Source organism: Anomaloglossus baeobatrachus, chromosome 4 (genome assembly GCF_048569485.1).
Source record: "Anomaloglossus baeobatrachus isolate aAnoBae1 chromosome 4, aAnoBae1.hap1, whole genome shotgun sequence".
NCBI lineage: Eukaryota > Metazoa > Chordata > Amphibia > Anura > Aromobatidae > Anomaloglossus > Anomaloglossus baeobatrachus.
Window position 1 is genome coordinate 174,564,364 of NC_134356.1, and position 23,656 is coordinate 174,588,019.

The following is a 23,656-nucleotide window of genomic DNA, read 5'->3' on the forward strand; positions in this document are numbered from 1 at the left end:
GCTTAAAGAATGATCCAAAATCACATGTGAATGGCAAAAGTATATGCATACAAAAAGCAAAAGGAAAAAAGTCTTAGGCTGTGTGTGCACGTTGCGTCGTGTCCCTGCAGAAATTTGATAGCTCATGTGCGCTTCAAATCGCTGCAGAAACACTGCATAATGGATGCAGTGTTTCTGCAGAAAAAAGCCAATTTCATGCGCTCTGGATGCAGCCTCTCCCATAGACAGAGCGGGACCTGCATCCAAAGTGCACGGAATAATTCACATGTTGCTTTTTAGAACGCAGCGATTTGGAACAAAATCTTGGCATCCAAATCGCTGCGCTTTCAAACGCAACGTGCGCATGGATTATGCACAATCTTCATAGATTGTGCAGGGGACGCAGGTCGCATGCATTTACGATGCAATGAAATCCGCATGCGGTTTTACCGCGGTTTGCTGCAAATTTGTTGCGGATTTTCCGCAAGTTGGTCCCTGCAGATTTTTACCATTATCTATGGGAAAAAACGCAGGTACCTGCGGAAAAGAAGTGACATGCTCATTAATTCCGCAGTAGAAAATCCGTGGTGTAAAGCCACGGGTATAAAAAAAACAGTGTGCGCATAGGATTTGCTGAGGAATGACTGCAGCAATGTTAGACACATTTTCTGCGGCAAATCCGCGACAAAATCCACAGTAAATCCGCAGCATGCGCACAGGGCCTCAATGTGCTAAAACAGAATTAAAAACATGTAGGGAAAAGCTTAACAGGTGTTGCCAGCCATCTGGTCTCACCTGGGGATCCAGAGGTAATTGGAGCCAAGTCCTTTTTTTTTTTAATTTTTCTTTTTCCTTCTTCAAAAGTATTTGCCCCTACACTTTCAGAATCTTGTAATATTGTGTAAAACTTTATCGACTTGTGGGAATTTTAGCACATTCCTGCCTACAACACAGCTTAAAATATATGTTGTTGGGTTCTTTTTCCCATGATCTGCTCACATCAGGTCCTTTCTACAATCGTTCTATAAAATTAAGGTCAGGACTTTGACTTAGATATTCAAAAACCTTTCACTTCATTTTTCTTTAACTTTTATTTTATATAACAACTTGTGTGCTTCGGGTCCTTGACTTCCTGATCCACATTCTCAAAAGATTCAGCTCATTGACAGATGTCCTGACATTTTCCTTTATAATTTGCTGTCCTAATCTAGAATTCATTGATACATTAATTGTGGCATGCCATTCTGGAACAGATTTAAAAACACAGCCCCGAACAGTAAAGCGGGCTTTACACACTGCGATATGTCACAATTTGGTTAATTTCCATTCATGCATTTTTAGTAAATTCGAGATACCTGTTCTAGCTATCTGCTGGTCTATTGTATCCTAATGTGGTATTCATGTTAACTATAGAAATTACTATTACATACTGAAAAATAAAAAAAGTGTAAGCATCATGCTAGTGTTGGAGATTCAACACAAATATATATTCACTATGATGCTAATCTATTTGTAATTTTTTTTTTTTATTTAACAGAAAGTCATTTCAAACATTGTAGCAAATCTACAAAAACATTAAGTCCCAAGTTTTGTCTTGACTCGGTCAAATCCAGTCACATTGTGAGTATCTTTTTCTTAGTTAAATTATGTTTAGAAATGCATTTCAAAGGTTGTCTCGAAAAGACTACTCCATACTATATAATCAATTGGATGACCCCTCTCTTGAATAATAACAAATAAAAAAATGTGCTCTGTATGATCCAGCTAATGCTTATATTACATTGGTTCGTGTGTGTGTGTGTGTGTGTGTGTGTGTGTGTGTGTGTGTGTGTGTGTGTGTATTTATATATAATTTCTCGTCTCGTCCTTCAGCTGTCTTAGCGCCTCAGCTCACTGCCATCATCCATTGGGCACCTTCCAGCTCCGGTTAACTTCTCAGTCTCCACAGTTTGCAGCTCTGATGCTGACTAGGACTCATGTGTTGTCATAACATTGTGGTGCAATGTACATCATGATGTTACGTGAATCCTAGCGAAGTTTTGAGATGTCTCTCAAGACCCCGGAGCATCAAAAACTGCTTTTATGAGTAATTAAATTCACATAGAGAAAAAATTAAACAAAAGTTTAATTTTTTTTACCAAATTCAAGTGCATATTACGAATCGAGTTTCAGAAGATTTACTCATCTCAATTTAACTATTAGTATTAATATTACTTTCACCCTTCATACTAAACACAACTCTACTGTAACAACAATTAAGTCAAAGCCACACGGCATGAAAATCGGACCGAGTGGAATGCGATAAAACATTGCATTCCACTCAGACCAATATTAAACTATGTGTCAACACCCATGGGCGATTATTTGCTCCGCCCCAATTGGACCGAGAAAACAATCGCAGCATGCTGCGATTGTAATGCGAGACTTTCTCTTGCACCCATTCAAGTCTATGGGGCGAGAGAAAGATTGCACTGCACTCGCAGTACACCAGTGTACCGCGAGTGCAGGGCGAGAATTGCAATAGACGGCTACTGAGGAGAGAGGGAGATAAATCCCTCCCTCCCCTCCTCAGTGCCGGCCCTTCCCTCGCAGCTGAGGTCCGATCTCATGATTGGACCTCAGTCGCAGTGACACTCGCATGACACTCGGCTCCTGCTGTGCTGCCAGCGTGAGCCGAGTGTCATGCGAGGATCGCAGCAGTCCCCGTGTGGCCCCGGCCTAAGTGATACAATGATAAAATATATCATAACTAGTGATAAGCGAGCACTACCATGTACGGATTCTCAGTACTCGTAACGAGAAGTTGGATGCTTAGATTGACGTGACTAGATTACCCAACTATAATGGAAGTCAATGGAGCTTCGAAAAAAAAAAATCTGGAAATCTTCCAGAAAAAATGCTTGAGGTCACCATTTACTTCTATTATCCTTGAGTTGCGCCAATCTAAGCATCCAACTGCTTGTACTGAGTATCTGAGGACGGTAGTGCTCGCTCATCATTAATTACAACTGATGGCTAAAATTTTTCTTGCTTGGATCAGTAATTTTCTGTGACTTTTTATCTTTGTAATTATGGAAATCCTTACTGAAAACGTTTCTTAATTTTTGCAGGAAGTCATATTGAAATCCTGAGGAAATCACTTCACTTTCTCTACATGTTTTTAATGCAAAGACCCGACATCATTACGGCTCACTGAAATCCCTCTTATACTTTCATTGTTGTATTCTTTTACAATAAAGCCATTCTTAAGCAAAAGGTCTTGTGTGACTTTTCTTTATTAACCTCAAACTGCTCAATTTTCAGAAATGGCAGGATTTCCTAACCATAAGAATTGTAAATCTGTAAAAGAGCCAAGTCATAAATGGAACAGCCAACGGCTTAAAAAAAGCTTAAAGGGAATCTATCAATAAGTTTTTGCCACATAATCTGAGATTAGAATAACGTAGGGGCAGAGACACCAATTCCAGCGATGTGTCACTTACTGAGCTGTTTGCTGTCATTTTGATAAAATCACTGTTTAATCAGCAGTAGATTATCATTGGAGGACTACTTGATGTGCTGCAGGTAGTCCAGCATATACATGAGCTCTGTATAACTGCTAGATCTGCAACAGAGAAAAGATTAATTTTTATCAAAATGACAGCAAACAGCTCAGTAAGTGACACATCGCTGAAATCAGGGTCATATCTGCCTATAAAAGGTATCTTGTCATTTACACTATACAGTGACTTCTTTTTTTATCATCATTCATATCATACCCAGAAAAATGTTTGGAGAACCCTGACCTCACATATTCAGCTTCAGTAAACTGCTGAGTTCACGAATTGGCTGCAGTGCTGTTGGTGTGACATCAGCACTGCAGATATTATTATTATTATTATTATTTATTTATTTATAGACCACCATTAATTCCACGGTGCTGTACATGAGAAGGGGGTTACATACAGAATACATATATAAGTTACAATAGACAGACTAGTACAGAGGGAAGAGGGCCCGGCCCTTGCGGGCTTACATTCTATAGGATTTTGGGGAGGAGACAGTAGGTGGGGTGTAGATTGGGCGGCAGCTCCGCACGGTGGTTGGGCAGCAGCTCCGCACGGTGGTTGGGCGGCATCTTGGGAGGACCGGAGGTGATGTGTTGGAGTGTAATGGGAGATTAGTTCAGAGATATACGGAGGAGACAGATATTAAGGCTATGTGCCCACGGGACAATGTACCAGTGGATTTTGCCTCCGGTTTGTCCACAGGTTTACCACAGCTGCTGCCCGGAATCCGCAGGGATTCGAGCATTTTTTGTTGCGGTAATACCTGCGGACATCCCACCCTCTATCTCCATAGTGGAAAGGCGGGACATCCGCAGATATTTCCGCATGAATAATTGACATGCAGTTATGTGCGGCTACGGTACATCCACAGCCACACATACCGCAGCATTGATACAGCACTCCCCAAATCCCATAGGATAACATGGGAAGTGTCTGTACTTGCGCAAACCTACGGATTTATCTAGAAAATCCAGAAAAATCCGCAGGTTTTTCGCTACAAAATCCGCGGGTACGTTGTCCCGGGACTCTATACCCGCGGATATATCCGCAGGTACGTCCGCAGATTTCCCGCAGCTGATCCCGGAATCCCCAGCCGCACATACCACAGCATGGACACAGACACTCCCCATGTCCCATAGGATAACATGGGGAGTGTCTGTACTTGCTAAAACCTGCGGATTTATCTAGAAAATCCAGATAAATCCACAGGTTTTCTGCAGCAAATCCGCGGGTATGTTGTCCCTTGGGCACACAGCCTAACGGCGGGAGCAGCTGCCGAGATTCTGCTCTGGATCCTGGGAGACTAGTTCTCCAAAACTAGAAAACTACTTTAAGGCTATATTTTAAACTCAAGCAAAATCACTACATTTTTCAAGTAGAAAACACTGTAGGAAGCCGGTGTTTTTTTTCCTTAAGCATATTTTGTGTAATTCTTTTGGTAATTTCTTTAGTTTTCTGCATTCTTTTAGAGGGATTTCCCAGGCTTCGACACACTCTTTAACTTAATGTTACAGTTCGTTTGTTTTTTTTCACACCATAGAATGAGGAAAAAGCAAGCATTTGTTTGTTTGCTTGTTTGTTTGTTGTTTTTTTTAAACGAAAATTATGGTAATACAATCTTAAAGGCATCTGGGCATCTTCCAAGCTTTCTGATTTACTTGTATTGTAAAATACATAGCCTTCCAAGAAGAAAATGCCAAAAGAATGGACATGTCACTTCTAACCACTTGGCTGAGTTCACATGTTCTGTAATCATCTGTTAGAACTGATCCTGCATAGATACATTGGGAAAAAGTTGTGCAAACTGATGGCTGCCGGTTACGTTTTTTTAATATTCGAGAGTATGGAGAACGGATAAATTAACAGATGGCTATTTACCCATCCATGTTTCTTGCATTTGTAATGGATCTGGGTTTTTTTTCCTTACAGGATCTGTTTCAAATGGAAGATAAATAGCAATCCGTTAATGTAGAGTTCCTGAACTTCAGTCCTCAAGGCCCATCAACAGTGCATGTTTTCAGGATTTCCTTAACCTCTACACAACATTGGATGTACTGGGTACGTCATGATTGTCAATGCATTCCCAACCAAGGACATACCCAGTACATCATGGCGATCACGGATGTCCAGAGGCTGTACTCCCACAATCGCCACTGATGTTACAGCTGAGATCTGGCTGTGACTGCTAGAAGTGGTGCAGGCACCGCTCCTGTCAGGTTAAGCCCCTATGCTTCGATCCATAGTGATTGCGGCATTCAAGTGGTAGGGAGAGGATTGCACTTCTTTCCCAAGCGTTCGGGTCCTTGTAATGCGATCACAGGGACCCAATTGCTGCCATGATGACCCTCAGGTTACCCAGCTATGGAAAGGCACATGCATAGTGTGTGAGATGAACGGTCAGTGCTGGGAGTGCAGCACTGACTGATCTAATCCACTGCAGTGAATGTGCATTGCAGTGGATTATATGAATGATCAAAGTGACAAAAAGTAAGCCCCTTTTTATGGGCCTTAAGTAAAAAAGTTTTTAAAAAAAAAGTAAAAATATTTTTTTAAAAATATATATTCCAATAAATATGTACATTTATGTAAGAAAAAAAAACCCAAAACACTAGTTAACCCCTTCAGTGAACACAGTAATAAAAAATAAAGTAGCAAAAACTATATCTTCATCATACAGCTGACAAAAAAAGTGGACTAAAACATGATCAAAAAGTCCTAAATAAAAAGGGTACCTCCAAAAACATTATCTTGTTACGCAAAAAAACAAGCCATGATACATCTCAGTCAGACAAAAAAAAACTATATACCTTTTCAGAATACAGCAATGCAAAAACAATTTTTTTTTCTATAAAATTGTATTTATGGTGTATAGGCAGCAAAACATAAAAGAACTACTCTACTGTATGTAAATGTGGTATCACTGTAATTTGACTGATGCAAATAATAAGCTGTCTTATCACTTTTATGACACTGAACAGCATAAAAAAACAACAAACAATTCCTGGATTGCTGTTTCTTCTTGCTTCTGCCGCACAAAAAGTGGAATAGAAAGCGATCAAAAAATATTGTGGGACAAAATGGTACTAATAAACTCCAAATCATCCCAAAGAAAACAATCCTCAAGTCTCTCTGCTACCTCATTAGTGAATGGATCCATTGGGGATTTAACCTGAATCACATATTTCAGAGATGCATATGGAAGACCAAGTGTATGTGCTCAACTTAGACAACATGATAAATGTGATCTGATCCAAAATGTTCTGTACCCAAATCAGCAAATAGCTTTAAACCCAACCTACAAAAACACAGGTGCCCGACTCCCCACTCTGTCCGTCATTTTTTTAACGGAAATATTGGGAGAATCCACATTACTGGTAACACAAAGGCTTGGCAAAATGTGATATCTCCCCCCCCCCCCCAAAAAAAAAGAAATCCAGCAAAATCTGCACTTCTAAATCCAAATGTTTCCCTTCCTTCTGAGCCTCACAATGTGCCTAAACCGCAGTTAGCCTCCACATGTTTAACATTGTTGTAGTGAGGAAGCCTGCTTAATTTATGGGATGCAGGTTTCTAGAAGCACAAGCTGGGCACAATGTACAAGCACTACAATCTACTTGGCATGACAAGGACTTATTTGAAAATTTTAATTCTGTGACGTTCACTGCGTTTGACTCAATGGATTTTTTCAGGAGACTAAATCATCACTACACCTGTAGATGAATTCCCAGAGGGGCATAATTTCCAAAATTTGGTCACTTGAGAGGGTTTCTGTTGTTCTTGCACTTAGGGGCTCTGCAAAGAAAGTTCACAAAAAATTCTAGGAAACTCTGTGCTCCAAAAATCAAAAGGCACTCCCTCCTTCCCAAGCCATGCTATGTGACCCAACAGTGCTGTACAGTCACATGTGGGGTATTGCCACGTTCAAAAGAAATTGTGTAACACATTATGAAGCCTATATGTATCGGTTTCCCTTGTGAAAATTGGAAATATGGGATTAAAGTATTTTAGTGGTAAAAATGTAATTTTTTCATCACCACCCAATATTATAAAATGTTGTCACAAACCTGATATGCCAATATGCTCAATACACCCCTGGATGAATTCATAGAAGGGAGCAGTTTGTAAAAGGGGGTCACTTGTGGAGAGTTTCTGCTGTTATGGCATCTCAGGGGCTCTGCCAATGTGACATGACACCTGCAACCATTCCATCCAAGTCTGAACTCAAATAATGGCACTCCTTCCATTATTCACTTTGCCCTGTGCCTCAAAATTTATTTTTTGACCACACATAGAGTATTGCTGTACTCAGGATAAATTGCACAACAAATTGTATGGTCCATTATCTCTTATTACCCTAGTGAGTTTGAAAAAATTGGGGTTATAGCAACATGTTTGTGGTTTAAAAATGTGTTTTGTTGTTTTTTTTTTTTTTTCATTTTCACATCTCAATGTTATACAATTCTGTGAAGCATCTGGGGGTTCAAAGTGTTCACCAAACATCTAGATAAATTACTTGAAGGGTCTACTTTCCAAAATGGGGTTACTTGTGAGGGAGCTCTTCTGTTAAAGCACCTCAGGGGCTTTGTCAATGTGACATGGCACCCGCAAACCATTCCAACTAAACCTGTACTCATGTATGGCGCTCCTTCCCTTCTTCACTTTGCACTGTGTCGCAAAAGTAGTTTTTGATCACATGTGGAGTATTACTGTACTCAGGAAAAATTGCACAACAAACCATACTCTGGGGTAAAGGGGTTAATATTGCACAGATGATTTCATTACCTGCACAGGTGATGATTACAACATCTGTGCATTGTAAGGAAATCCTGAAAACATGCACTGTTGGTACTCCTTGAGGAGAGGAGCTGGGGTACTCTGTGTTAACAGATCCATTCTCCATAGAATCCAATGTTCAAAAAAACAGGATCCGACAGAAATCATTTTGCCAACTGATCTCTGCAGGATCTATTCTAAGGCGGGCTTTGCACACTACGACATCGCAGGTGCGATGTCGGTGGGGTCAAATTGAAAATGACGCACTTCCAGCATCGCATGCGACATCGTAGTGTGTAAAGCCTAGATGATACGATTAACGAGCGCAAAAGCATCGTAATCGTATCATCGGTGCAGCGTCGGCGTAATCCATGATTACGCTGACGCGACAGTCCGATGTTGTTCCTCGCTTCTGTGGCAGCACACATCGCTGTGTGTGAAGCCGCAGGAGCGAGGAACATCTACCGGCGTCACTGCGGCTTCCGTAGGATATGCGGAAGGAAGGAGATGGGCGGGATGTTTACATCCCACTCATCTCCGCCCCTCCGCTCCGATTGGCCGCCTGGCGTGTGACGTCGCTATGACGCCGCACGACCCGCCCCCTTAACAAGGAGGCGGGTCGCCGGCCAGAGCGACGGTCGCAGGACAGGTGAGTCCATGTGAAGCTGCCGTAGCGATAATGTTTGCAATGGCAGCTATCACAAGGAAATCGCTGCTGCGACGGGGGCGGGTACTATCGCGCTCGGCATCGCAGCATCGGCCTGTACCCCTAAGGGTGAACTCACATGAGTCTCTCATTGCATCACCCGGCGCGGACGCACATTCTCCAGACAGAAGCATGTCAGCTGCACAGAAATACATGCAGCCAAACCCGCTCCTGTAAGGAGAGAAGCCGGCCGCGTCGGATGATGTGATCTGATACGCGTATGAATCATACGGCTCTTGTGAGCGCACCCTTACAGATGATAACTGAACATGTGAACTGAGATTTAGAAACCTGAAATGGTTAAGACATTAAAAAATCTGAAGATATGAACAGCATGTTGTGCATATACTGAAATGCAAACATTCATACTTTTGAGCAATTTTCATAGCAGTCTCCTTGGTGGAATCTGCGTAAGGGTTTGTGCAAACAACACATTAAGTGGTATGTACTCAAAATTGGCACTAGTGAAAACTACAGCTTCCTACCCCACATCCATATCTGAAAAAAGATCTCTTAGAGCACTGGTTTCTTTGTTTTGTTTTTTTTTGTTTTTTCTTGTTATGTTACAGTTATGAGTCTGAAAATAGTGATAAAGTGTACATAATTAATGTATTGTATACATTTTGGTATAGCAATTGTATGGGCCTGCTTAATAAAGATAACACGTCAGTTACATCTATGATCTATGGTAAAGTGCATTTTATAAAATGGATAAATACAATCCAGAATTGTTCTTTGATTATTCCACCTCCCAAACAGTATAATTTGAAAGGTTTCAAAAAGTCATATGTGCTACACAATGATACTGTTAAACAAGTTTCTTAATAAAAAAAAAGATTAGATCCAGTGACAGAAACTTGGAATATGGTGACACGAAAATACGCAATTTTTTAAAATTTTTTTTTACTATTATTATACTCATTGTAAAATAGGTAATACAACTGGAAAAAAACACCCTGTTTTTTGAAACTATAACATGCACTTTTTCTCCTCAGAGCAGGGATTCTGACCAGAGCACATGGTAGGGATAGACTACGTTGAACGGGAGCGCCAGTACAAATTAGGGCGTCATACCCTCCGTGATCAGGTAGAGATTACTATAGGGGCTTACAGGATTAATTGCTGCAGCATATATTCCATATTTTGGTAAAATCCCTTTTTGAATTTATCTCTTCCTACACCAGTGCCAGAACCCTATCTGTCTGCTTGTACCAAAATATATAGGGAGATTTGATTGTCTTGGACGACACATGTTTTTAATGAATATCAATTAAAGGTAATGTTTTATTGAGATTGTTTTCTTGTTAACTAGTTTTCTGGATCCCTTTACAGTTCAATAATTTTGTTAACCTCTTTTTTATATAGGCAAAAGGACTTTTGGGCCTCTCTAGGCTCCAGATCCCTGGTGCCACTGCAACCCCTGCACCTATTGTATTTACACTCTTTGCATCCCTGCCCATTAATTATATAAAGAGGCCACAGCACTATGGAGGGCACAACTTTTATTTACAGTACCCAGCTCTGTACTTAAAGTAGTGTCTTATGCTGGTACTGCAACTCAGAGCAGTTAATAGGACTGAGCTGTAATTCAGGACGCAGCTGAGACAATATAGTCCTTTTATATTGACTTCTTGTAACCTACAAGAGCACAAAGATATTACATATTCACCATGCAGCAAGTAGACTTGTGTGCTTTTAAATGCCAGAGCTGAATTTTAGTCCCAATCTACGAGTGGTCAGAATAAAAAAAATTTAATTGTAGAGCAGATTAGTTCTTCCACTAGGATTTTTAGATCAGAAAAACACAACTGTACCAGAACTACCGATAGTATATGAATGCATCACCAGAACCACATTAGTACATGAACACATCACCAGAGCCATCAACAGTACATGAATACAGCACTGGAACCACTTTCAGTACTTGAATACATCATCAGAACTATTATCAATACATGAATGTAGAACCAAAGTTACCATCAGTACATAAATAAGGCACCAAGCTTAGGACAGTGATCAATTGCAATGTCAGGTCAGCCCCATGTATAAATATATTGTATGAACCTCCAATCCTACAACCCCCAGTATATGCTTAACAAAAACTACCAATACCTCCTTATCATTGTTAACAGTCATAATCAAACTAGGGGGCATACTTCAACCAGAGTATTGATGAAATATAGTCAGTATCAGTATAAACATTTGCAACCAGGTACCTTACAGATGATATCATCTTTGATTGAAGAGACAGAGAGAAATAAAAAAAAGCTAGGCAGCAGTTTGCTATAATGTATGTGAGTAATCCAAAATCCTTTTGGGAAAATCGACTTGTGGACAGATGAGACCATGATAGAGCTTTTTGGTAACACACATCATTCTACTGCTTACCGAAAATGGAATGAGGCCTGCAAACAAACAAAAGAATACAGTAGCTACAGTCAAATATGATGAAGAGTCAAAAATGTTTTGGGGTTGTCTTCCTACTTCTGGCCCTGGGTGCCTTGACTGCGTGTAAGCAGAGGAAACTGAAGAAGAGACTGGATATTGATGCTGCACCACCGTTGTGAAAGATTATTTCAGATATATTATTAAAAGTGATATATTTCAGTGCATTTCAGAGAGACAGAGCATCAATACCCAATCAATCTTTTATTTGATTTCCTCTGCTTCTACGTGGAGCTGCAGTAGCCGTGTGATTCATACCCTGGGAAGATAGTTATGACTCACACAACCCTCCAAGATGACACTCCTAAAGGCCACTTTACACGCTGCGACATCGCTAGCGATCGCCCCCGTCATTTGTGCATCACTGGCAAATCGCTGCCCGTGATGAACAATATCGGAGGTACGCGTCACACATACTTACCTTCCTAACAACGTCGCTGTGGCCGGTGAACAACCTCTTTTCTAAGGGGGCGGTTCGTGTGGCATCACAGCGACGTCACACAGTAGGCAACCAATGGAAGTGGAGGGGCGGGGAGCAGCCGCATGAAGGTCACTCCCACCTCATTGCCGGAGGCCGCAGATACGGTGTTGTTCGTCGTTCCCGGGGTGTCACACGTAGCGATGTGTGCTGCCTCAGGCACAACGAACAACCAGCATGCCAGAAGATCAACAACATTTTGAAAATGAACGACGTGTCAGCGATCAACAATGTCATGAGTATTTTGGATCGTTAGTGGTCGCTCGTACGTGTCACATGCAATGATGTTGTAACGAGGCCGGATGTGCCTCACGAATTCCGTGACCCCAGCGACATCTCGTTAGCGATGTCATTGCGTGTAAAGCGGCCTTTAGTGTTGTTTATCCTCTATATCTCTCAAACAAGACCCTCTTTGACTCCCTCTTGTCTTCCAGCATTTCACATTTGATTGCCTGCAAGGCATCATGAAATATAAAGATTACCAAAGAAGTTTGGGTCGCAATGTAGTGCCCAATGTCAGAAAGCTGGGTTTGCTTCATAGGTCTTGGGTCTTCAAGCAGGTAAATAAACCTCAAACATACTTCATAAAGCCCCAGAAATGGATAGAAACTAAGCACTGGGGAGTTTTGAAGGGGCAGCAATGAGTCCACATCTGGGGGGAGATCTTAAAATTGCTGTTGGGAGAAGGGGCCTTTTAACTGTGAAATAGGTAGAGCAGTTTGCAAAAGAAGAGTGGACCAACATTCCAGTTGAGAGGTGTAAGAAGCATGTTAATTTTTATAGGAAGTGATTGCAGTTATTTATTCCAAAGCTTATGCAATGCAAACAAATATTAAGTTGAAGATACCAACAATTTTGTCCAGACTTTTGGTTTTTGTTTTTTTTTTGTTGTGTGAAATTAATTCTAATTTGCCTTTTTTCTTTTTTTTTGTGTTGTTCTAATATATGCAAAGGAAATAAAACATGTGAATAACAAAACATGTGTAATTGCAATAATGTTCTGGGAAAAAAAACTTCATTTTCTGGAACACTTTTAAGGGAGCAGAAACTTTTGGCCATGACTGTAATGACCAATTTTCCGAAATCTTTTGGTTTTCTAAAGTATTAAAGGAATATTTCTATCTCCAAGACTGGAGATATGAAGTATGTGTAATATTAATATTATTTGCAAATACCTGCAATCAGAAATGTAGTATATTTCTCCTGATATTACCATTTATCTTACCTCATGTGCAGGGTATATCCATGGATACCTAACGTGCAATCAGCTAGGTGTTCATGGATAGTTCCACCCATATAGTAACAATTAGTTAGGTGCTTGTAGCTGTAACCATGGATACCTAAGCTGCAATACCCTGCACATGAGGTAAGAGACATGGCTAAAGTGGGAGGTAAACATTTGGGCACCTCTGGTCAAAATTACTGTTAAAACAGTAAAACAAGTTGAAGATGAAAAATTCTCTACAAGGCATAATGTTAAAGATGACACATTTCCTTTGTATCGTAATCAAAGAAAATATATATATTTATCTTTTACATTTTAAAAATTGCAAAACAGACAATGGACGATGCAAAAGTTTGAGCACCCTTGGAGATTTACATAACTCACATAACTTTGACCAAGGTTTCAGACCTTAATTAGCCTGTTAGGGTGTTTTTGGCTTGTTCACTACCATCGTTAAGACATGCCAGGTGATGAAAATTTCACAGATTTCTAAAAACCCTGCATCCTCTAATCTTGTGCCAAAAAGCAGCAGCCATGGGTTCTTCTAAGCAGCTGCCTAGCACTCTGAAAATGTATTTATTTCTTTTAATTTTTTTTTACTCACTTATATAGCACTATACAGATGTGATCATCACTGTCGCAATTAGGGCTCACAAACTAAATTCGCTCTCAGTATGTCTTTGGAGTGTGGAAGGAAATTGGAGTACTCAGAGGAAACCCAGACAAACACGGGGAGAACATAAAAACTCCTTGCAGTTCTTGTCCTGGGAGGAATTTGAACCCCGGACTTCAGGACTGCAAGGCTTCTGTGCTAACCACAGAACAACTGTACTGCCCATAACTAAAAATGGTGGAGACACACAAAGCAGGGAAAGGCTATAAGAAGAAAGCAAATTGCCTTTTCCTCAGTTCGAAATGTAATGACATAGTGGCATTTAACAGGAACAGTGGAGGTCAAGATAAGATTGGGAAGACCAAGTAAAATTTCACTTTTCTGCTTGAAGGATTGCTAGAGAGGCTCAGAACGCACCCCCCCCCCCCACACCCAGAAAACCTCTTGTGCATCCTAACCTTAAAATTTAAGCATGCAAAACAATATCTAAACAAGCTGATGCATTTTGGAAACAAGTCCTGTTGACCGATGAAGTTAAAATATAACTTTGAATAGCGAATGGGCTTTGTACAATGGAATATAAAGTTCCTACATCTCTCTGTGAGTAGCTATACTATGCTTTTATAAGGGGGTGGTTGAGCCGCCTGGGAGAAGAAACCCCCCAGAAGACATCACATGTTTCTAAAATGTGGTTATTAATCTTTATAGTGTGTTATAAGGATGTATTAGAGTTTTATATATATTGTAATGCTGTTTGGTTGTTTCACCACTAGATGTCACCCAGGAGTAGGACACTCACTAGGAAAACTGCCTGGTAACAGTTGACAGTTGGTGATTGGCTAGGGGAAGGAGTCGGTGGCAGTTACAGTTGTGACAGGAAGTGAAACCAGTCTAGTCTAGTTTGGGACACGGACCTGACAGGGAGTTGAAGTAGCAGAGAAGAAAGAGACGGCAGTGGAAAGCTGAGGAATATCTGTAATGTAGTTAAGCTAAAGAGAGAGGGAATCGCAGGTAAAAGCTTCCATATTAATGTTCCTTACCTGAGCCGGAGACTGGCATGGATACCTGAGGAAGGCCTGAGAAGTACCTTGGAGTTAGGTATTGACTAGCCCGGGAACAGTGCAGCGACTAGAGGATAGGTTTTATGAGCCCCTTTAGAGGGCAGGAAGGTGAACCAGTGCTTGAGCGTACTATTTATTGGAAGTCTGGATCAACAGCTGCGCGGTGGTGTAAGCTGAGGGCTAAGTAACAGAGACCTGGGAGTAACTACATTTGACTGAAAGTGTAACCTGAAGGAGAGAAGGATTTCAATTGATAGATGTGCTGCAGACCTGTTATGTAATAAAGAAGAACTTGTTGAGTTATATGTCTGTCTTGGACTCTTTCCCGTTGCCCGGCACAACGCTGAACTTCATCAGCAGAGGAAAGGCCCAGACTTGACAGGTGCTGTGTTATGGGACTCTCCTAATATCTCTATGCTACATTTCCCATGTGCTCCATGTGTCCCGGATTTGTCTCTGACGGCTGGGTCTGAGGTGAGCCTGCCGCTCCAGGGGCAAGTGCCACGACTACAAAAGATGCGCCCCCGATCCCACCGTTACACCTTCTTGGGGAATTGTATTCCTCCCTAAAATCAATGATTAATATAACAATGCAAAGTCCAGTAGAATATGCAACATTTTTCATCTAACAAATTACATTTTGAAGCATATTACAAAAAATGAATTCGTGTACCTCCGAGTCATAATATGGACCTGGACGTGAGCCCATAGATACACAACGTGGGGGAAAAGAAGACAAGACCAAGTTCATAAATAAAGAGTGCCACTGAAGCAAAAAATTATTTAAGGCTTTGACTCATCTCAGCAGATCACAAGGACAATAAAATGTTGTTTCAGTATGTTTTCCAGTAAAGATTAGTTTATCAGAGTAATAAAACATATAAATGGAAACATGTTGTCCAGATCTGATAAAATAAATTGTTGAATTGGTGTTATGATAAAGATAAGATAAACATTGCAAACATGTAACGCCGCCTATAGTGAAAGTCAATTATAAAAAGCTACTAGAGGCGCTTTTACATGACTGGTTGAACAAGTGTTAATAGAAACAATCACAACTAACCATTGGCTTTTGTGAATATGAGCAAGTGATATATATATATATATATTTATATATATATATATATATATATATATATATACTCTATATCTAGTTGAACTATTCAGGGTTTTTGCAAACATATGAAAACTAGAACTGTGTTAGGCCTCCTTCACACATCCGTGTCTCCGGTACGTGTTTGGTCCGTTTCCTCACGTACCGGAGACACGGGCACACGTAGACCCATTTAAATCAATGGGTCTGCGCTCACGTGCGTGTTCTGCCATTGACCATGTGTCTGTGTGGAGCATACGTGTGCCCATGTGCTCCACACGTAGATATGTCAGTTTTTCTCCGGCATCATGGGTGTCACACAGAACGCAAACGGACCACACAGAGGTGTTCCGTGTGACACAGATAGGAGAAAACACACGTGTCTGAGAAAAAAATAAAAAATCTTTACTCACCTTCTCCAGCAGTGCTGTCTCTGCCGATGCTGTCACTTGTTTCCGACCGCCGCTCATTATGCTCATTGCATATTCACTTCACTGCGGCAGGAAGCAGCAGCAGCGGGGAGTCGGCAGGACCGGAGACCGAAGATCAGCACCACGGACAGCGAGGCCAGGGACAGGTGAGCAGAAAGTTCCCTTCTCCGTGTGTTATCACAGATACCACACGGAGAACACACGTGTGTCATAAACACGGCTCACGGAGGGCAATACGCACCTTTGACACGTCCGTGAAAAACGTGTGTGATTTTCACGGACGTGAAAGAGGCCTTACACATAGTAAACATACTTTCCAGCATTGTCATTCAAATATAATTCCATGTTACTTTTTGTAGGCAGGTAAAAATTAATACATTTCTTATACAATAAAGAATCCTGTAATAATAATGTTTATTCATTCAGAAAAAACATATTCTTCTGCACTCTACTCAGCCTCTATAGTATATAAACACTAAAAACAGACATTATAGAGTAAATAATTAACAATTCAAACAAACGGAGGGAGAGCCCTGTTCACATGAGCAATAAATCTAGGAAGTATGGATGACTCAAAAAGTAAAATTGCTTGTTTTAAAAAATGGATAAACCATCATTTAAAATGTATCCAACACCAGGTTTTTGCTGCCCTCTCTGAGAACAATAGAGAGTAGAGACAAAGGCCCTGATTCCAGCAATGGATTACCTAGTGGGATGTTAAAGGTACTTCTCACATAGCGAGATCGCTGCTGAGTCACAGGTTTTGTGACATACCAGTGACCTTATCAGCGATCTCGCTGTGTGTGACACTAAGCAGCGACCTGGCCCCTGCTGTGAAATCGCTGATCATTACACACTGTTCTGGTTAATTATTTTGGTCGTCGGGCTCCCTCAGGGCAGCATGCATTGGTGTGTTTGACTGCAGGAGACCAACGAGCACCGACTCTGTGTAAGCAGCATATGCTGGTAACCAGGGTAAATATCGGGTAACTAAGCAAAGCGCTTTGCTTGGTTACTCGATATTTACCCTGGTTATCAGCGTACGCTGCTTACAGGTTGCCAGCGCTGGCTCCCTGCACACGTAGACAGGGTTAATATTGGGTAAGTAAGCAAAGCGCTTTGCTTAGTAACCCGATGTGTACCCTAGCTACGTATACAGGGAGCCAGCGCGGGCAGCCTGTAAGCGGTGTATGCTGATAACTATGGTAAATATCGGGTAACCAAGCAAAGCACTTTGCTTAGTTACCTGATATTTACCCTGGTTACCAAGCGCAGCATCGTTACACGAGTCGCTGGTGGCTGGTCGCTGGTGAGATCTGACTGACAGCTGACTAGTGACCCTGTAGCGACGTACCAGCAATCCTGACCAGGTCATATCGTGGTCAGAATCGCTGGTACGTCGTTTTTATTATGACGGTACCCTTAGCCATAGTTTTGATTAAATACTGTTGCAGTTCTCTCAGTGATAAGGTTTTGGTAAAGACTCCTTGATATTCCTGAGCTTTGGCTAACCACCCTACTCCCATTGTTTGTCAGCTTTCTGGCTATGCATAGTGCAGGCAGAAGGCTGTCAATCGATGGGAGGGATGGAGGCAGAATCACAACTGCTAAAAAAAAATGATAACGCTAAATGAACTCATCATCTAGGCAGGACTTGTGTATGAACAGAGATGAAAAGCAAGAAGTGAGAATAAAATTCTCCATGAATATTATAGAATTTTCACTATAAAATTTGGTTCTCATTCCGTGACAACTCTTTCTTGCTTGTCTCTTGTACTCCTGCATTGGATCATCTCTTACAGTTAATCTGCAAGCATTGATGGATTTTTCTTGATATCTTTTCTCAGTAGCAGCAATATCTTACTGAAATTTCTCCCTTTGCTTATCGCTCACTATTCCCCAGTTTGGTGGAAAGAACTCTATGTGAAAAAGGAAGAAATTAATCATTAAACACATGTTACAGCCAAGACCCTTGTTTTGAGGAGTTTTTCCCAACAATTCTAAATAGTTACCAGCTCTTGAGTTTCCCAATAAAGCTTACAAATGTGAGGTCCAATAAAGACTCCTCCGTTTATCTTTGCTTCACTCAGCCTTGGAAATTTATCAATGAGATTCTTGAATGCTTTGGCAGTTTTATCTATTCCCTTTACAAAGTTCTTGATAGGCCCAACGTGATATACAAAGGTGGTAACAAAACTAGTGATCAGCAAGCACTAAAATGCTTGAGTGCTCAGTACTCGAATAGAGCAGGTTGGATGCTCGATTCGAGTAACGCGTATAATGAAAGCTGATGAGAAACTTGAGCAATGTTTGATGATTGTACATGATTAAGGCCAAGAGATTGGCAGAAACGTGTTGTCCCCACTGACCATTTAGTCCTACAATGGGGTAGTCATGACTATCCTGTATTTTTACTTGCAACGTTTCTAAATAAATTTTGATATTTTATAAGAACTACTTCAAGCTTACAAGCGCCGGATCTCTTTTATTGTTTGTCTTCATACGGTTGCCCAAACAAAGTCCAGGCTGCTACTATGATACCAGAGAACCAGAGGAAATGAGCTGACAACATTGCTTTGTATTCTGTGTCTGTGGTTTGCTCCTTTTTTGGCCCAGTCACTAGTGACCAAAAGACCCCTTTCGAACTCCCTCCAGATTTTAATCATTCAGAAAGATAATTTTTCCTTCCCTGGCATGAAAGAATGCAACTCAGAAATATTTCCAAAAATTGGATGACAACTCTCGCAACAAAAAAAAGAGAGGTCCAGGTAGCCATAGAGGTACTGTTATTTAAATTAAATTCTGCAAGGGCTTAAAACGCCACTCAGTCTTCCTGATTAGATTAAATGAAATGCCTCAATTATTGCCATATTCCATTATTCTTGGTATAGTACCATGAGGAAAATGACAATTTAATACCAAATCACAAATAAAACAGAAAAGGCGAAAGCTGGGAAGGAAAACACACATACAAACCACAGGGAAAAGTAAAAGTGATAAATCCACAAGATTGTCCTAAACTTAGGAGCTGGGACTCCACACATCCATCAACCTTTGGAATTTAGCCAGCACTGAGACATGTGCATGGAGCGTTTAATTAGGATTTCCAAGGATGTAATAGAGCAAACAACCCAAGGAAGTGAACACACCTGAGTTGAAAAAACAAAAACAAAAAGGAAAGGCAAAGGAAAGACACGAGAACTAACAGCAATTGGACTGGTACGAAACATGCTGTGGTCAAACAGAGAGGGAACTTGACCACAGAACTAGAGGTCACGGGATTGAGCCCTGGATTTGAGCCATGACACTAGCTTCTTACAATGCAATTATGATCATGAAATAATAAGGATGCAGTTTTTTTATGAAACTGCATAAAAGGTGTCATAAGTACTCATAAGTACTGATAAGTGAGCGCAACCATGCTCTCTACTCACAACGAGCAGCTGAATGCTCAGATGGGTACGTCTCGAGTACCCGAGCATAATGGAAGGAAAGCATGAATCCAGTTTAAGGTTTCTTTTAAGATTAATTAGTGAGTCACCGTAATGAAGACAAGAATAAACCAGGGTAATAATATACTGATCGCCAAATAATTATTAACATGTCTGGATAGTGTTTCATAATCTTTTAAAAAGAAATAATTGATGTATGCTAAAGTAACAACTGTGGAATTCCAGACTGTGGAATGCCCTACCGCAAGAGGTAGTAATGGCAGATACTATAACAGCTCTTAAAAAAGGGCTGGATGATTTCCTCAGTACACACAACATTATCGGCTATAAATGACTTAATGACAAAATGTATAATTGGTGGAGGAAGGTTGAACTACCGTAGATGGACCGAGGGCTTTTTTCAACCTATGTAACTACAGTGCCTACAAGTAGTATTCAACCCCCTGCAGATTTAGCAGGTTTGATAAGATGCAAATAAGTTAGAGCCTGCAAACTTCAAACAAGAGCAGGATTTATTAACAGATGCATAAATCTTACAAACAAACAAGTTATGTTGCTCAGTTAAATTTTAATAAATTTTAAACATAAAAGTGTGGGTCAATTATTATTCAACCCCTAGGTTTAAAATTTTGTGGAATAACCCTTGTTTACAATTACAGCTAATAATCGTCTTTTATAAGACCTGATCAGGCCGGCACAGGTCTCTGGAGTTATCTTGGCCCACTCCTCCATGCAGATCTTCTCCAAGTTATCTAGGTTCTTTGGGTGTCTCATGTGGACTTTAATCTTGAGCTCCTTCCACAAGTTTTCAATTGGGTTAAGGTCAGGAGACTGACTAGGCCACTGCAACACCTTGATTTTTTCCCTCTTGAACCAGGCCTTGGTTTTCTTGGCTGTGTGCTTTGGGTCGTTGTCTTGTTGGAAGATGAAATGACGACCCATCTTAAGATCCTTGATGGAGGAGCGGAGGTTCTTGGCCAAAATCTCCAGGTAGGCCGTGCTATCCATCTTCCCATGGATGCGGACCAGATGGCCAGGCCCCTTGGCTGAGAAACAGCTCCACAGCATGATGCTGCCACCACCATGCTTAACTGTAGGGATGGTATTCTTGAGGTCGTATGCAGTGCCATCCAGTCTCCAACCATAAAGATTCTGGGTGCACAGCTAATGTTGCAAGTAATCAACAACAGGGATGCTGCGTCCTGCATGAATAAACAGACAACAACTGGGGAGAAGAAAGCTCATGCATAATGGACGCGCAAACCGCAAAGTGAGACCATAATACTGGAATTGTAAGTAGAAAAATATGAAATTTATTGAACAAACCCAACACACACAATGTACTAAAATCACTTAAAACCATGAAACATCAAAATCCCACATCTCTCATGCTGGTAAAAGGGGGTACCGCCCTGTATAACCATTCAGTGTGCAATATGTAAGCAGATTTTAATCAGAAAGTACATTATGCGCATAAGGTAATCCCTATACATACATGAAAACTCATAGAATCTGAGTGACCAGGAGCAGACCTAATAGGCAGTCCCCAATGTTAGGCTGAATAAACCACTGTGTGGAACCCCCAATGTGGTAAAAGGAGGATACCTGCATGTGACACAAGACAAAGATGGAGGGGTGTAGGGGGTAACCAATAACCACAACATATGGTATATTATTCAAAATTGAAAGGCATGAAACATAGCTCTATATAAAACAAGAGAAGGTATACAGGGCAACCAATGACTACACATATGATATATCATTCAGATGAAGCATAAAGAAAAATATATTCTGTATATATATATAGTATGCAGTTCCATTGGAGATAACCACAACACATTATATGCCATAGAGAATTGGTGCCCAAAAATCCCCCATGGTGTACATGCAGATACCTAACACAGGACTGACAGGCTCACGGTCTGAGAGGGAGCTGAGCGCACGGCAGAGCCCAGCAAGGAGAGAGAGATGTGGGGAGAAGCCCCACTCGTATCGCTGGCAAGCAGCTTCGTCAGGGGAGAGTGTGTCCCGGGTTACATAAGAGTGAGTATTTATAGACCATAATAAATTGAAAAATCAAATGGTAACAATCAAATTAGACCTACCACAGGTGGTATGTAACAGAACGTAGCGGCCGAATGAGGATATCAGAACCGGAAGTAGATGCTGGAGGAGCCGAGGTCTTAATATAATCCTATAACCGGGTCAATGTAGAAAAGTCCCTCTGATTACCCTGCACATGGACACCTAATGCCCCATGCAAACCGCATGGGATTTAATGTTTAAAAGTGAGAAACTCACTAGTAGGAACAGTGTGCCGGCTCGGCCGTAACCGGAAGTGACATACACCTTCAGTTACCATGGGCACTGCAAATGCTCCAGCTACTGCGCATGACAGGGCTCTTAGGCATACACTATGCTAGAAATATGAGCGCATGCATAATTAAACCAGGGAGCTTCCCTACATGTCTGGCTAGTAAACACTGTCAGGGAAAATGATGTAATCTTCAAAAGACATTAGTAGGGCTTAATCCACAATATACAGATAAGGATAAGAAGATTAGAGTGGATTAAGGAATCGGACAATAACACAGGGTAACCATAGCAAACCCACAATCAGTCTAGATCATCCAATGTACAATAATTAAATCATACATATAAAAGGATGGAAAACTGAGCTTGCAAGGACATGCCCCATAGATCATAAAAGTGACTGGGCAAGGCATCCAAATTATATGCACATGAGGTGGAAGCATAGTACAATCCATATGACATCACTGCTATTCATAACACCTAGGTGGATTTATGTTGTAATCTATGTCTAAAAGAATCCTGGATGCCATAAAAGTGAGCATCACAGGTCCCTGTGTCAACAAGGTCCAAAGGCCAGTGAGCTGGCCACTGTTAGAATGCAAGTGTTATATAGTACCACCCACAGGCCGGATTTATCCATATATTACCACCAACAGGGTGGGTTTATCAAAGAAGGGCATTAATGAGAAGGAAACTTTAGGGATAAACAATGATCAAGGCCCAGGAAGTAATCGACCCAAAAGGAGTCCTGGGCAAAGAACCAAGGTAAGAAGATTGTTACCACGTATATCTGAAATAATGAATGAAAAAATAATAAATCAACCAAGACCATCAAGCAAGTGCTTATATTCAAAAAGACCCCACGCACGCAACAATGTTATGGATGCTATCTAAATACATATGGATGTCATCAAGCATAAGGACAAAAGGTCCACTGTGGGTACCACCAAATGGTGGGTTTGCCATAGAACCGTAATGAGAAACCCAAGATAAATAATTCCAATTATCTGAAAAACACACCGGTATAGGACCCAAGTTTGTACTCAAAAAAGCAGTTTAAATATTGCCTATTTAGGGTAAGCAGAATTCAATTATCATGTACTGGGGGACGGAAAAGAGATGGCAAACGCGCTCGACAGGAAGGCCAGTGAGAATGGAATAGGGCATATATATATATATATATATATATGCACATACAAAACCATGCATGCCCCTGTATGTGCATGCATGTGTAAGCACATACACAGAGCATGCCCCTCTTAGTCCGATAACGTCCATATAGATGAAACTTCATGAAGAAAGGGAGCGAAAATGATTCAACCATATACAATCCTTGTTCATATGTTATTACATCCAAGATCAGAAAGTCAATCCTGGAGTTTCCCAGGTATGGCAAAGTAATTGTCCAAGAAGTCGAACCATCCAAGAAGAACGTGGTTATGAGTCACATGACCCTGGAGATCAAGACAGTCTTGTGGGATCCCTGAAGTTAGGCTGAAGGATAGGTGCTCATTCAAACCCCATATACGGGAGGATAGA

General features: G+C 41.0%; 1 long non-coding RNA gene across 3 annotated transcripts in view; it reads right to left on the bottom strand.

Moving 5' to 3' along the window:
• Positions 1–22,125, bottom strand: part of LOC142303319 (uncharacterized) — a 164,412-nt gene extending 142,287 nt beyond the window's left edge. For all 3 annotated transcript variants that reach the window (XR_012753008.1, XR_012753009.1, XR_012753007.1), the window contains exon 1: positions 21,910–22,125. This is a non-coding gene — a long non-coding RNA (uncharacterized LOC142303319). The remainder of the gene's footprint in view (positions 1–21,909) is intronic.
• Between the last annotated feature and the right edge of the window lie 1,531 nt (positions 22,126–23,656).